The following is a 16,504-nucleotide window of genomic DNA, read 5'->3' as shown; positions in this document are numbered from 1 at the left end:
CTGTCTATCTATCTATCTAGCAATCTCCCTCCGGGAACTAAAACTCCCAGGGTTCCCGAGTTATTGCCGGACGGCTGCTGGTAATTGTGGGAGTTGAAGTCTGGTATAACACTTGGCATTGTAACCCCGCCCCCTTGTCAATCAATCTCGAGGCAAAAGAGACTAAAATGGAGGTGGGGCCTATAATCTTTGCACACGGGCCGCTTAATCATTTCGCTCCGCCCCTGCTGGTCAAAGAGGGGTGGTACAGCGCACGCGGTCATTTGGTTATTTCCCGTCGTCCTCTGCGCGCTATAAATATCAGAGCGCCACGCTCTTTCGTCCTTTTGGTGACACGCCGTGTGCGAGGTAAGTTGTGAGCTCATCTTTAGTGAATTATGTAGGCCCAGCTGGAAGTGAGATAATAATACTGTAGCCGGTGGGAAGGAGGCTTGTGTTTTGTTTGTACAAAGCCAACCTAAATTTGGTATCTTCTCAGGAAAATGGATTTTGTGTTTCTTTTACTTAACATTTAGGCCTGAAACAGGTATCCACCTTGATCTGCTGCTTTGCAAAAGTGTTCTTCAGGTTAGTGGTGTATATTACATATTACATAGAATCATAGAGTTGGAAGAGACCTCATGGGCCATCCAGTCGAACCCCCTGCCAAGAAGCAGGAATATTGCATTCAAATCACCCCTGACAGATGGCCATCCAGCCTCTGCTTAAAAGCTTCCAAAGAAGGAGCCTCCACCATATAATATTGCTAATCATATGGAGCAACATATAATATTGCTAATCATATGGAGTAACTATAATATGTAATTGTATGTTATGTATTACATGTAATATTGACTAAGAATAATAGTTGTATATTATTCTTTACATGTAATATTTCTAATATTTATTTATATATCCTGCTTTATCTCCCAGAGACTGGAAGCAGCACACAATTAGAAACATTACAATACAACTTATAATATACAATAATACACCAGGATTCTCACATATGAGTCATATTATAATTTATTTATTGGTATCATTATATTTTGATATTAGTTTTATATTGTATTTTGATATTAGTTTTATATTGTATTGCAATACAATATTTTTAATATACTAGCCGTCCCCTGCCATGCGTTGCTGTGGCCCACGTGGGGGTTCTGTGTGGGAGGTTTGGCCCAATTCTATCGTTGGTGGGATTCAGAATGCTCTGTGATGGTAGGTGAAGTATAAATCTCAGCAACTACAACTCTCAAATGTCAAGATTCTATTTTCCCCAAACTCCACCAGTGTTCACATTTGGGCATATTGAGTATTCATTTATAGTTTGGTCCAGATCCATCATTGTTTGAGTCCACAGTGATCTCTGGATGTAGGTGAACTACAACTCCAAAACCAAAAGACACTGCCCACCAAACCCTTCCAGTATTTTCTGTTGGTCATGGGAGAACTGTGCCAAGTTTGGTTCAATTCCATCGTTGGTGGGGTTCAGAATGCTGATTGTAGGTGAACTATAAATCCCATAAGCTACAACTCCTAAATGACAGGTGTATCGTGTCCAAATTTGGTGCCAAATGCCCCAGTAGTTTTTGAGTTCTGTTAATAGCACAAACGAACATTACATTTTTATTTATATAGATGTATTTACAATATATCATTAGGTAAAGGTTTTCCCCTGACTTTAAGCCCAGTCCAACTCTGGGGATTGGTGCTCATCTCCATTTCTAAGCCAAAGAGCTGGTGTTGTCCATAGACACCTTCAAGGTCATGTGGCCACTGGCATGACTGCATAGAATGCTGTTACCTTCCTGCCAGAGCGGTAATTCTTAATCTCACTGGTGGAGTTTGGGGAAAATAGAATCTTGACATTTGGGAGTTGTAGTTGCTGGGATTTATAGTTCACCTACATGTTTTCAAACTGCTAAGTTGGCAGAAGATGGGGCTAACAGTGGGAGCTCACCCCACTCTGGATTCAAGCCTGAGACATTTAGCTCAGCAAGCTCAGCAGTTAAAACCACTGCGCCACCGGGGGCTCCACAAAATATCGTTAGCATAGCACAGTATTAGTATTCTATACTATTGTATTGTACTACGTAAATTATGTGGTGTAATGTAAAATAAGCCACATCTGATTCAAGTTTGGTCAGCCCACACACTGCCTTGCCAGAGAAAGAAAATATGCCACTGAGGTGGACAGTAAAGAACAAGATCGTTTTCTCTTTCTAGTTCAGAACAACATATGTACAATGTGATTAATTGCATCAGCTCACATAATATCCTTTTATGAGAGATTTAAAATGTTCTTTCTTTTGTCCATGTGGATTCACTCCTTCAGCTTATGAAGTGAAAGCACACACCAAACTGTTTCTCTCTGCTTTTCTCTTCAAACTGTCTCTGTGCATGTGCATAGCTCAAGCCCAAGCAAAAATGTAACAGTATCGAAAAGTCCCAGGCTTGGTCTGGGCATTGCCTGACCAATCTGTTTCATGCATTTTACAGTTGACACACACACATTCACTTATTCCTTGCATGCTCCAACATCTTATACTATACATACTGTACTATATATGAGTGTATATATGTATATTATAGCATTGTATATTGTATGTACTGTTAGGAATTGTGGGAGTTGAAGTTCAAAACACCCGAAGGGCTGATGTTGGCCCATTCCTATTCTATACTGTTATGAAAGCTATGATTCCACTTTTTAGTGCTATTAGGATGACCTCCTGGTGGATTCTGGGGTTTGTAGGTTAGTGGGGCCTCTGGCTGAGAATACAAAAGGTCCCTCCCCAAACTACAAATCTCAGGATTCCATAGGAGACAGCCATGGCAGTTGAAGTGGAATAATGACCCTATAACAGTGATAATGGAGGCCCTGCAAAGCAGGTAGAGTGGACCAAAGGACTTTCTGAATTTACTGTAGGCCTGGAATGTTTTGGGAGTTGAGGTTACCTTTTCCTTGTTAAATATCTATAGACTGTTTATGCCAGCACCTCCCTAAAGTGGTTGGTTGCAAATAAACTGCTTCATATTGTATGGGTTTTTGTTGTGATGGCCCCCAGGTTAATTTTCCCACTTTATAGGGGCCAAACTCAGAGCATGCATTTTTAGATTCATGACTTGATTCAAAGGGTGACTATGTAGGATGATTCCCTGTTTTTCCATTATAGCTCTACCTCCTTTCACCCCCATGCTCTTCCAGGGGCATGTATATAGTTTTTGCCCCTTTGGGACACTGCCCCAACACACCAAGCCAATTGGATCCCTTGTCTTTTCCCCAAGAACTTTTGGGGGGGGGGGATAGTTCAGGCAAAATATATATTTCATAATGGTGGGGGCATCTCTTTGCTTAAGGGACTGAATTTTGCTCCCACTTGTCTTGGGACTTTGTTCCCAATCAGATCCCCACTGTTAGAATCAGTGACCGTTTGGCACCACTTTAAACTATGGGGTTTATAGTTTGGTGAGGCACCAGGATGATTTGGCACAGGCCTTGTGAAATTATGCCTCCCAAGGATGTTATCGCAATGAGTTATGGCAGCTAAAATGAAGTCAGAGCACATTGATTTTGTAGTATAGATACACTGTTGGATTCTGTCTGTCTAAACTATTAACCTATTTGTGTGTGTGTCTTCGAGTTGCTTCTTAATTTAAGGCGACCTGCTTTTTGGCAGGGGGTTGGACTGGATGCCCCACGAGGTCTCCTCCAACTGTATGATTCCATTAATTTCACAGGATTTTCTTTGGCAAGGAATACTCAGAGGTTCCTTTTTTAAAAAATAGTTCAGATCACCTGGCATTAGTTGGTGGTCTCCCATCTAAATACTGACCCTCTGTAGCTTTCAAGAACAGACTGGCTCTGGTATCTTTGCCAAGGTGTGCTACATAGATGGTGCCAACAGGGATACCTGGGAGGGGTTGCTCCCTCTCAGCTCTGTCCATGCGGCGTGTGGGAGCCTAGGCCCTTGGGCTCTGTGATGTATAGTCCCCTTCCGCACTGTTGGAGAGCAAGCGGGCCCCTGAGGTCTGCAGCCTGCATATTCCTACTTCTTCTCTGAGCCTTTGGGCTGTGACTGAGGAGAGAAACCATGCAGGAGACACTTAATGAACCAAAGGCAGCTCTCAGTAGTTTCTGCTTGTAGCTGTTGCTGACAGTTTGCATGGTGTGTATGTGGACTGCTTTGATGTGTTTGGCAGGATTTCATGATGTTATTCCTACATCTTGGGATTTTTTTTAAAAAAAATTCAAAATAAATTATACAAACCACACAACGAGCAGAAACAAAAACATGCAACAAATCAGATATTCACTCAACACTTGTGGGACATTTATTCATCCTTAATATTACTAATTATATTGACCTCTTCTCCAACTCCTATGTACTGTATATTCATTTGGGTTTTTTTTCTTTCTTTTTTTTTTTGACAAATATATATTGTAAGAATTTGCCCCACTTAGCCTCAAAATCATATCCCCAAAAAAAGTTGGGATAGTACTGGCTAAAGCTCAAAAGGAAGTAATATTTCCAAGTGCTTTTTCCACTCCTTGGAGCCCCCGGTGGCACAGTGGGTTAAACTGCTGAGCTGCTGAACTTGCTGATCGAAGGTTCAAATCCAGGTAGTGGTGTCAGCTCCCACTGTTAGCTCCAGCTTCTGCTAACCTAGCAGTTCGAAAACATGCCAATGTAAGTAGATCAATAGGTACCGCTCCAGTGGGAAGGTCACAGCATTCCATGCAGTCATGCCACTGACCACATTACCTTGGAGATGTCTACAGACAATGCCAGCTCTTCAGCTTAGACATGAGTCGGACGCGACTGGACTTAATGTCAAGGGAAAACCTTTACCCTTTTCCATTTCTGATTGATAGGACTCAGCAAAATTGTTGCATATGTGAAAAGGTTGGGCAGAGCATTAGAGAATGCCAAGACAGGGAGGCCTATGTAGACGCCTTTTCACACTACCGTGTTACAACACTATCATTCCACTTTGGCTCCCTGGGCATCATACTATGGAATCCAGGTATTCAAGGAGAGGCATTTAGGATTCTCACTCAAACAACTCTTAGGCCTCAATAAATTACCATTCCCATAGGACATTAAAGATTTCTCCTGACCCACTTCTATTTATCACAGGATGCTGAAACTGCATGTGCATACCAGTGTCTATAGGTTATGTGCCAGTTTACAACTCCGAACTGATAATGGTCTTGATTCTACAGGTGCTGAAGTGGTGTGAGAATGGACCCAGTGGAATACGGATCAGTTTTCAAGTTCCATTACTTGAAAGGCCGCATACCAGAGGAGGCGTTCAATGAGATGAAAGAGGCTTATGGTGAGGATTCCCCATCATACGATGTAGTCAAGAACTGGCACTGTCAATTCCAATGTGGTCAGATTTTGGTGGAAACAGTTCCAATTCCAGGGTAACCCCACTCCACCATCCAGCAAGTGGAGGTCGCCATTTTGGAAAATTGTCCCTTGTAATTCTTCAGGATGCAGCAATGACAAGTTAGTCTCCCAATTGGCTTCAAAGTATCCAGGCTGACTTTCAGGCCAGTCCCTTTGTCTTTACTTAACCTACTTCATGGAGCTGTTGCCATGGCAGGATAGCCATCGAGCTTGAAGTGCAAACTAAAATACATTTAGACATGATTTCAACATTAGATGAAAAGGAGTCGATACTCTGAAAGAAATTAGGAAAGAGAAATGCATGTCTGTTTGGGTTTAACTCCTCTTTCTCAAGAGTTGAGAGGTCTGTTTCTTTAAGGTACCTTGTTGCCTTTTAATCAATAATCAGATCTTAGCTATTCTATCTTGCTGTGGTTTTTTCAGATTGAGGCTGATTTTATTACATTTTTGAAGATTTTTAAAATTATATATACATAGAAACATACAAACTTTGAAATTCAACAATCAAAATACAAGTATTTTTGCTGTGTTTTGTTATCAGTTGTATATCCCGTCTTGGCTCAGGCATCTCAGCAAGGATTGAATGCTGTTGTGAGACAAATGATCAATATGACTTTTGCAGGTCTTCAGAGTTGCAAAGGCAGACAGCTTGTTATTTATTTATTTTTATTTTTTTACTATGCTTGATTTTTTTTTTTCCCCCATGTCAGGAGTGACTTGAGAAACTGCAAGTCGCTTCTGGTATGAGAGAATTGGTTGTGTGCAAGGACGTTGCCCAGGGGCTGCTCCAATGTGTTACCATCTTGTGGGAGGCTTTTCCCATGTCCCTGCATTAGAAGCTGAAGCTTACAGAGGGAACTCAACCCGCTCTCCCCAAATTTGAACCTCTGACCTTCAGTCCTGCTGGCATAAGGGTTCAATCTGTTGAGCCACTGGGGGCTCCACTGATGAACCCTGATGAAGTGACACTTATGAAGTGACACTGATGAACCCTGATGAAGTGACACCTGATGAAGTGACACTTAGATAGAGGCAGGAATTAAAAGACTTGCAGTAGTCAGGCTCCATTCTGTGTAGTGTGTAATATTCACGTTGAAAGTGGCTTGAAATTGTATACTTAGATATTACTTAATACAGAATGACGCTTCCTGTAAGCCATTCAGATACAGCAATAGTACTTATCTACTAATTTACCAACAATTTACCTTGCTCTAGCTTAGGACGTTTGTTTGTTTAAGTGATTCTGATATTGGACTGGATAACTGAAAGTATTAGCAACTTGGGTGTGTGGTGGCAGGGTCAAATTGGACAAGTCTGGTAAACAGCTTACAAGGAAGATCTTAATGTTGTATTTCTTTGGTTTTGTCTGCAGCACCTACACATCAGAACTGCATAATGGGAAGTGTTTCTAAAACATCAATTTATGCTCCACGATTTATAAAACAGCCCTGAAGCAGCTTACACTATAATGGTAAGACTATGGCAATATAAGATGTGTTAAAATGTCCAGAAAGCTAGGGGGAAGGCTAATACACGAATGGCTGAAATGCCATGGCGTAGTTGTGTTGGGGAATAAAACACTGAAGTCTCAGGGGCTTGACCTATGGTTGAAACCTGAGAAGTACTCATCTTATCAATCAGGAGAGAGGCAGACAGTGGGGGAATGGCTTTGCCCACCAGCTAACTCAGCAATTTCCTTGATAAGGACTATAAACTTGTGCAGAATGTAATTGAATGCCAACAAACCTTAAATGCATGGAAGGTTTCTGATTATCAGTATGGGCTCAACACAGGGTAACCCAATGGGGATATCTGGGAGAGGTTGCTCTCTCTCAGCTCTGTCCGTGTGGCGTGTGGGAGCATAGGCCTTTCTGGCTCCGTGATGTATAGTCCCCTTCCACACCATTGGAGAGTAAGATGGGCCTCCTCAGAGGTCCGCAGCCTGCATATTCCTACTGCTTCTCTGAGCCTTTTGGCAGTGATTGAGGAGATAAACCATGCAGGAGACATTGCTGTGTATGTTTGAGTATGTTGTCAATCTGGTGCAGATTTTTTTCCAGGCTTGGGCCTTCCAGGGGTTTTGAAGGTCCATCAGCCCCTTCCTGTGGAGCCAAACGGTCAGGAATGATAGAGGATTTTGTCCAAAACAGTAGCAAGCACCAAAGATTTGAAGTGGGGCCTTGTTTTCTGTAAAATGGGCAAATTTTCCAGGAGGGCCAAAGTTTGACCAGGGCTGCAGTAAAATGTAGAATAGCTACTCAAGGAAACTTTGCATTGGATTGATGGTTAACTTTACATCATTTATTTACTGTTTTAAGGGTTCATTTTTGGATGTGTTCATTTTGTGTGTGTGTGTATATACACACACACACACACACAAATTCAAAGAATTAGAAATATGGCATGTTTGGACAGAAGGAACAAGCCTGTATTAGTCCTTTCACTGTGCAGTTTCCCTAAGATCATATTGAAACTAGTAATTTGAGGCATATTTATATTACTTCATTGTGTCTTTTCTCTCGCATTCAAGGAGTCTCGAAAACTAGGATAAGCAGTTACAACGGCCGTTGCTAAAATAAGCACGAGGCACCCTCCAAGTTCAAGGTATTGATGGGAGAACCTTGTTTGTTGCTTTACTCTTTAATCTGTGTCATTCTGTAGCATTTAACCTTGGAAGTTATAGAAACTGCATTAATTCTACAGTGTAGATGCAGCCTCGGCTATCAGGAAGTACACCTGTTGTGATAAGAGTTCATCTGCATCAGTGGTTCTCAACCTTCCTAATGCCACGACCCCTTAATACGCTTTCTCATGTTATGGTGACCCCCAACCCAAGCTTTCATTGCTACTTCATAACTGTCATTTTGCTGCTGTTATGAATAGTAATGTAAATATCTGATATGCAGGATGTATTTTCATACACTGGACCAAATTTGGCACAGATACCCAATACACCCAAATTTAAATACTGGTGGGATTGAGGGAGGGTATTGATTTTGTCCTGTGGGAGTTGTAGTTGCTGGGATTTAGAGTTAACCTACAATCAAAGGGCATTCTGAACGCCACCAACAATGGAATTGAATCAAACTTGGTACACACAACTCCCATGGCCAAGAGAAAATACTGGAAGGGTTTGGTGGGCATTGCCCTTTGGTTTTGGGAGTTGTAGTTCACCTACATCCAGAGAGCACTGTGGACCAATGATGGATCTGGACCAAACTTGGCACGAATTCTCAATATGTCCAAATGTAAACACTAGTAGGGTTTGGGGAAAATAGACCTTGACATTTGTGAGTTGTAGTTGCTGGGATTTATAGTTCACCTACAATCAAAGAGCATTCTGAACCTGCCAACGATTGAATTGGGCCAGACTTCCCACACAGAACCTCCATGACCAACAGAAAATACTGTTGTTTTCTTGTGGTCTTCGGTGACCCCTCTGACACCCCCTTGCAACCCCTCCAGGGGTCCCGACCCCCAGTTTGAGAAACACTGATCTACATGATGAATTAATGCAGTGACACAACCTTTGCTGCCATACCTCAGTGTTGTAGAGTCCTGGGAGTTGTAGTTGTTGGGCGAGTGGGCTTATTAACAAAAGACCCTCACCGTAAATGTACAATAGAGTAACTTTTCAGCAGCAGTGTGACTGCAACAGTAGCCCAAAGTGACAAAAAGAACAAAAACACACAGAGCAATGCCTGTTTTTCCATAGGAGGCTTTTCTTTGTAGTAAAATAATGTGGTTGCACTATTTACAACAAGGTTTCCATAATACAAATACACAGTAGCCTTCACACTGGAGCTTCTCACACAAGGCTTCGCTCATACTAAGATTTACCTCACACTCAGGACAACACTAGCTTTGGCCCACTGACTAACAGGCTTTGCCCTACTCACTCTTCTGAGGACGATGCCAGCTTTGGCCCACTGACTCTTAACAGGCTTCGGCCTACTAACCCTTTCAGTTCTTGACTCACACTTTTGTAATCTAAAATACCCAGTTAATTTTTAATATTTCTGACAGTTTGGTGAGGCACCAGCATGAGAGAGAGAGAGAGAGGGTTGGGGACTTACTTATGGCTAAGTTTCTGTATATCGTTCTTTATCAGGTCTCTTCAAAGAGAAATGCCAGCCTGTGGTGAAAAAGTTGAGAAGGTGTATCCGCGATTTATCATCTCCCTGAGGAAGAGGGGAAACAGCAAGGATTCTGAGAAAGTCAAAACTTCCCTCCAGTAACATAACAAGGAAAGAAAAAAAGGCCATCAAAGACCTCAATTGGGATTCAGAAAGACTTTATACTAGCCTAAAGAAGCTAAACACAGTTGATTTACTGGCTTAACAATAGAGAACTTTTTATATCCTAGGATAACTTGGAAGTTTACGTCCCTAAAGTTGTATATTCCTGCTTGCATGCGCTGGATGGGTGGAGGCGTGCTTGAGGGCAGGATGCTTGGTTCTTTTGTGTGAGTGTGTGCGTGAGAGAATGATCTCCCTTACTCCCCCCCCCCTCTTATTTCTTATTCCTACTATCTATCCTAACTATTGTTCCCCCACTTTTAATGTATTCCAAAATTCACAATAAAAATTACAAAAAGAAGAAATAATCGTTCTCCCGGCAGATAAAGGTGTAATGACCACGGTCATCATGAAAACAGAATGATATAGAGAAAAAGCCAGACAACTGTTGGATCCCACAACATACGGAAAACTAAAATGGGACCCAACCAATAAAATCACAAGAAAAACCAACTCTGATTAAGAATGCTTAATCCTAACATATGTCAAAATCTATGAAAATCTGACGCTCTCCCTTCTAGGCTTTGTAGATTCAAGATACTCCACAAGGACCCGTTGTGGGCACCATGAGGAGCCCTACATACGATTTGGCAAAGTTTTGGGCTGCACAACTACAAACCCATATTGGACTTACTGCGCACTATGATAAGGACTCGGCTCATGTCATAGCAGTCTAAAACTCAACACCAATGACAAACTGATCCGCTTAAATGTGGTTTCCCTATTCAAGGTCCCCATAGTAGACGCAATGGCATTTCATCAACTGGAATTTCCCTTTTTAAAATTATTATTAAATATATGTTTTTATTGCCGACGCATTTTAATGATGCTATTTTTAATTATCTTTTAACTTAATCAAGTTTGAATGTATGTTAGGTTCAATATGGGAGTCTCAGGATAGTGATTATTGTCTATTTGTGTACGTTTCTGTTTTTAATGTTGATACTGTCAGTGGACTAATCAATAAACTTTGCTTAAGGCAGGTATCACAATCCATCACCATTTCCAAATAGATATCAATATTTGTTTTCATAATGTTCTTATCTATTCCACCTTTATCTCCCATTTGTGTCTATCGATTTTTCACCCCGCTCCCCCTGGCAACAGTACTTGTCTTCATTCAAATATTTTAATTGAACAATCGTGGAAAGAGAATGTTTCGGCTCTTTATATCTTTCTTTTCCTTCGACTTTCTATCAGTCTTCCCCATTTCTGAATCCAGGTCTTCTTGATGTATAGTTTAACTTCTCCCCTAATGTTATCCCCGTGGTGGTCTGTATTTCTTTTAACTCTTTCAGAGTCAGATTTTTATGTAATATTTAAGATTTTTGTATGTTGATAGCTGTGAAGTCTCAGCCTAGTTTTTACCCCTCTGTTTATTTCCCTAGAGGTGGACTGTTTCATTCTGCTTAGTTTTAGGGTAGGAGCTTAGGATCCCTCTAGAGCAGGGGTCCTCAAACTTTTTAAACAGAGGGCCGGGTCACAGTCCCTCAAACTGTTGGAGGGCCGGATTATAATTTGAAAAGTCTATATAAATAAAAATGTAATGTTTGTTTGTGGGATTAACAGAACTCAAAAACCACTGGACGAATTGACACCAAATTTGGACACAAGACATCTATCAGGCCAATGAGTGACCATCACTCATAAAAACACTGAAAAACACAGTGGAAGAGACTTAAAAAGCAACCTCCCCCCCAAAAAAATACATTACAATGCATGTGCAAAAGGCCGGTATAGAAAACTTATAAATAAATAAATAAATAAATTTGTTATTTACCTCAAGAGTTGTACCTTATACCTGTACCTTACTATTCTGATTCTATACCAAACTACACTTTTGTATACCTTGTTTTGATTCACCTTGATTGTTCAATAAACCTAATTGGTTAAATTTAGTCTTGTCTCTAGAGCTTTATTTTTGGGGGAATTAAAGTAAATACAGGGCATACCGATGGTCACTGGGAAAATAGCCGGACACATAGTTTTCTCATCAAACCTTCCCGGTGTGCCATCACAATAACCAACCCTGATAAGTTCTCAAATTTCTGTATAGTATTAATAACTTTTATAGTTATAGATTGCTCCGGTGACTCTACTAAAACCATGGCATCTGCAAATAAATTAATTTTCATTACTTCTGTCCCAATTTTAGGTCCTTTGATTTTGACATTAATTCTAATAAAATTTGCTAAGGGCTCTATTGCCAAAGTGAAAAAGATGGGGGAGAGGGGCAACCTTGTTTCGTCCCACTTTTAATCTTAATATTATTATTATTATTATTAACTTTATTTGTACCCCGCTAGCATCTCCCAAAGGACTTGATGTGGCTTACAAAGGCCAAGGCCTCAATACACAGCATAACAATACAAACCTAAAGCAAATTAAAAACAATTAAAGCAATAATAAACAACAAAAACAACAAGCAATAACAATACACCAAAACACAATAAAACTGGGCCGAGCCAGAGTAAAGGGTACAGAATTAAAAGTGCTGATGTGACAGGTGATATGTAGGGATTACATAGTTCTTGTTTTAGTTCCATTGATCAATAATTGCACTTGATCATCTTTGTAAAGTTCCTTCATTACTTTACGGAACTCTACCCAGATTAGAGTCTTTGCAGACTTGATGGAGATATTGGTGATTAACCGTGTCAAATAACAGGAGTTTCTCTTTTTCTCTTGTGGTTTCGTTAATTACATTAAGTATATTTTTATTGGGTCTGCTAGTCTTCAATTTTTAATAAAGCCATATTGGTCTTCACCTATTAAATTTGGAATTGTATCTGTCAACCTGTTCGTGAGTTTTGTGAAGATGTTATGGTCTACATTACATAGGGTAATTGGCCTATAAGAATTGGGGTTGGTCTCACTTTTATTGGGTTTATTTATTTATTTAGACCATTTCTACCCTGCCCTTCTCACCCCCGAGGGGGGACTCAGGGCGGCTAACACAGGCAACTATTCAATGCCAACAGTATCAAAACAACAATATAAAACAGCAATATAAAATCCATTACATAACAATTAAGCAGTGATATTAATTTCAAATTACATAACCACATAGAACAGATCACAGAATCACAGGTCATAAAGCAATTTCCAATTTTCAAACAATCCAATTGTCCGAGTTCAGTGCCTAAAAGTAAGGAGGGAGGACGGTGATCTAATCTCGCTGGGGAGCAAATTTCATAAGCGGGGGGTCACTACCGAGAAGGCCCTGTCCCCCGTCCCCACCAGATGTGTTTGAGACGCTGGTGGGACCGAGAGCAGGGCCTCCCCAGTAGATCTTAAATTATGAGGTGGAACGTAGAGAGAGAGACGTTCGGATAAATATGCTGGGCCGGAGCTGTTTATGGTGATTGTGTTGATGTGAGAACTGTGCATCCTTGGGCGAGTAAGTTTAAAGATGTTGAGGTGGGAACATCTGATTTGGACGTCCTGTGACAGCAACCACCGAGTTTCACAAGCAAGAGGTTGACAGATTGATTCAGGACAATCATCGTATCACTCAGAAATTTCAAGCATAATCCACATTTCACAAGAACGTGTCAGTCACATTATTGCTTTGCTTGGCTATCAGAAGATCTGTGCACGATGGATATATTGAGAGAACTGTGGGACGCTACTTGCGGAAACAGTGTCAACTTCTTCCATGACGGCTTCAGAAAACTTGTTCATCGTTGGCAGAAATGTATCCAATTGTCTGGTGATTATGTAGAAAAGTGAATAGTGGTACTTAAAGAGCGCATTCTAAGGATTATTTCTGCGTTTGATTTATTAAAATATTCCCATCCAAACCCAAGTAATGAAGGTGGAGGCATTACTTTTCACTCAACCCTTTAAAATGAGTGCAGTGCACACAGTGATGGCCTTTTGGGTGAGTGTAGTAGTAACCTTGTGAGAAAATGAAAGCCTTGTCAAGTCATTCTTGCTCAGATAGGCTTTCGTATTGAAAAATGGAAATTACCAGGAAAATTTCCATGGGTGGAGTGGGCCCTTTGGGGAGTTAGTGTGGTGTAGTGGTTTTAAATGGAGACTAGGAGTCTTTTCAGGTAAAGACAATCCCTCCCAGCAAATGTTGCCATGAAGTCTATGGTGGGTTTGCCTTAGGACTGGGGTGATGTACCACCATATTTGCAACTATTGTGAACTAGCTTGTATGCACTCTTCGTCCAACTTACGTATATGTGCAATTGTGTCAATTTAAACTACATTATTCCTGCATCGCCAATGCAAAAAATACAGTTGGAAGTAGGAAAAGAATTAGATGCATGCTCTCTATGAAGTTGGAGTTTTTTGGAATGGAAATTTGTGACAAAATTAGTAAGCAAAACGGATTATTGTGAACTTGAGAAACACTGCTTTTTTTCTTAAGCTGCCATGTTTGGCAGCATTTATTTTGTGTCCAGCATTGCATAAATAAGTATAAACATGATAAAATAAGATGGAACACAAGCTGCTAAATAATTTAGACCAAAAACGTGCAACAGCGACTGCATTTTTTACCTTTTGTTCTGGTACAGCTGTACCAGGAGCTCCAATTTTGTTTGCTTTGCATTGAATTTTTGTTTGCAGTTATAGGGCAAGCCACCTGTCTATCATCGTTGAGTTTGGTCCTGCCCCTTGCTCAGGGCAATTGGGAAGGGAAGGGGGCCATTTTTCAGTTAGTCCCAGCTAGGAAGTCAATGTACAGGACGTGTACAGACTTTTTCCTGTAAAAAGGCTTCAACCCTTAAGACTTCCTGGGGGAGAACAGTCTTAAGAGCATCTAAAGATTCCCAAAGGTTCCAGGGAAACAGCCTTACAGCCCTGAGGAATTTCGGAAGGAATAACAGCTTTAAACATCAAGAACTCCAACTAAATGACTACAGGCCTACTGGTACGTCCACTCGGTTTTGAGATGCAGTTCAGCCTGGTAGTGGATCCACATCAGTCAGGTTTAGGTTCACAGTTAGCCTGGGAGGAGCTAGAAAGGGATTTTCCTTGGAAGTAAAGCAAAGAAACAGAAGCCACCAGTTGCTTGAAGCCTGGAAGTATTTGTTTAATCTTTGAAGACAAAAGAAGTTTCTCTTTGATTGTTCATCAATAAAAGACTTTGTTGTATTTAAGCTCAAGCCTCCTAAAGACTGTTTAATGGGGGAAAATTCTCTAAGGGCTTCTCTAAGGGCTTCCCGTTGGGCTAAAGTTGCACGTCCTGTTTTAAAGGCACTTCATTTCAAGCCCAGCGGCGACAGAACACTTTTAAACAGTTCTTCTTCTGTGCATGAGGCAGGGCACAGTGGGCAAGCATGCAGATGCTGAGTTGTTTGATCTGCTCTGCAAGGTAAAGGATTCTTCTAGGATGGTAGTGCCATTTAGCCAGGTTAGCAGCATGATCTTTTCATGTCAGAAGTGACAAATTTTCAAGTCACAGAATTGGCCATCTGCAAGGACGTTGCCCAGGGGATGCCCAGATGTTTTGATGTTTTTTACCATCCTGTGGGAGGCTTCTCTGATGTCCCCACATGAGAAGCTAGAGCTCAACAGATGGGAGCTTGCTCCGCCAACCTGTAGGTCGACCAGACCTGCCAGCACTCATTGTGCCATTGGGGACTCCGGCATCATAATGAGGCAACAGGAATAGGTTGGTTATTCTGTTGTTGAAATTTATACATAACGACCACCAAATGCAGCATTGCCCAAACACGAATCAAGAAACATGAAAGGCACTGCAGGCTAATTCAACCAGAGAAGTCAGCCATAGCAGAGCACCTGATGAACCAACCTGGACACAGCATCTTGACAACACAGAAATGCTGGGCCACTCTAACAACCACCATGTCAGACTACACAGAGAAGCCACTGAAATCCACAAGCATGTGGACAATTTCAACAGAAAGGAGGAAACCATGAAAATGAACAAAATTTGGCTCGCAGTACTAAAAAAACTAAAATCAGGACAGCAAATAAAGGTAAAAGGCTTTCCCCTGACATTAAGTCCAGTCGTGTCCAACTCTGGGGTTGGTGCTCATTTCCAAGTGAAAGAGCCGGCCATAGACACCTCTACGTCATGTGGCCTGCATGACTGCAATGGGACACTTATCTTCCCGCTAGAGCAGGACCATTGATTTACTTGCATTTGCATGTTTTCGAACTGCTAGGTTGGCAGAAGCTGAGGCTAACAGTGGAAGCTCATCCCGCTCCCCGCATTTGAACTTGTGACCTTTCTATCAGCAAGTTCAGCAGCTCAGCGGTTTAACCCACTGCGCCACTGGGGGCTCCATAGTAAATAAACAGCAACACTCAAAAAGCAGGGGAATTCCAGACAGGAATATATCAGGGCCAGCTAACACCTGCCAACAAAGGGTTACCTTCAGGCAGCAACTGGCCAGGCTTTGAAACTACAGGCCATTAAATGCTAAACAAGGTGGCAAATTGCAGCATTCACACGTACCTCAAGCAGGGAAGAGTTTTCCCCTTTCCTGGACATTCCACAGATACATACACCTCACTTGCCTAGTTTCCAACAGACCCCTCAACCTCTGAGGATGCCTGCCATAGATGTGGGTGAAACGTCAAGAGAGAATGCATCTGGAACATGGCCATACAGTCTGGAAAACTCACAGCAACCCACAAATTTACTGTTTGATTTATACATGAACTGGCTCCCGATAGAAATCTACTACTGATAGCAACAAAATTGTTTTGCATGTGCCTGATTTAACATTTTTTTAAAAACCAGACAACAGTATAAATAACCAGTAGATGTTCTAGGTCAGAGATGGGGGGGGGGGGGGGAACGGGGGTAAAGAAATTAAGAGCAAC

At 41.4% G+C, this 16,504-nt stretch overlaps 1 long non-coding RNA gene and 2 other non-coding genes across 4 annotated transcripts; all 3 read left to right on the top strand.

The window, feature by feature from the left end:
* The first annotated feature begins 235 nt into the window (after window positions 1–235).
* On the top strand, window positions 236–11,592 carry LOC132780550 (uncharacterized). Of its 2 annotated transcripts, XR_009631919.2 has the most exons (5): window positions 236–348; window positions 5,207–5,319; window positions 6,769–6,867; window positions 7,927–8,000; window positions 9,508–11,592. It is a non-coding gene; the product is annotated as an uncharacterized lncRNA (long non-coding RNA). The 2 variants fall into 2 exon arrangements; XR_010908711.1 differs by lacking the exon at window positions 5,207–5,319 and having other exon boundaries at window positions 307–348.
* Window positions 3,881–4,088, top strand: LOC132782219 (small nucleolar RNA SNORA73 family). The gene has a single exon (XR_009632053.1). It is a non-coding gene; the product is annotated as a small nucleolar RNA SNORA73 family (small nucleolar RNA).
* On the top strand, window positions 7,196–7,408 carry LOC132782217 (small nucleolar RNA SNORA73 family). The gene has a single exon (XR_009632052.2). It is a non-coding gene; the product is annotated as a small nucleolar RNA SNORA73 family (small nucleolar RNA).
* Window positions 11,593–16,504: the final 4,912 nt, after the last annotated feature.

The sequence above is a fragment of the Anolis sagrei genome, chromosome X, assembly GCF_037176765.1.
Source record: "Anolis sagrei isolate rAnoSag1 chromosome X, rAnoSag1.mat, whole genome shotgun sequence".
Classification (NCBI taxonomy): domain Eukaryota; kingdom Metazoa; phylum Chordata; class Lepidosauria; order Squamata; family Dactyloidae; genus Anolis; species Anolis sagrei.
The sequence above is the reverse complement of the archived record's forward strand: the minus strand, read 5'-3'. Positions and strand labels throughout refer to the sequence as shown.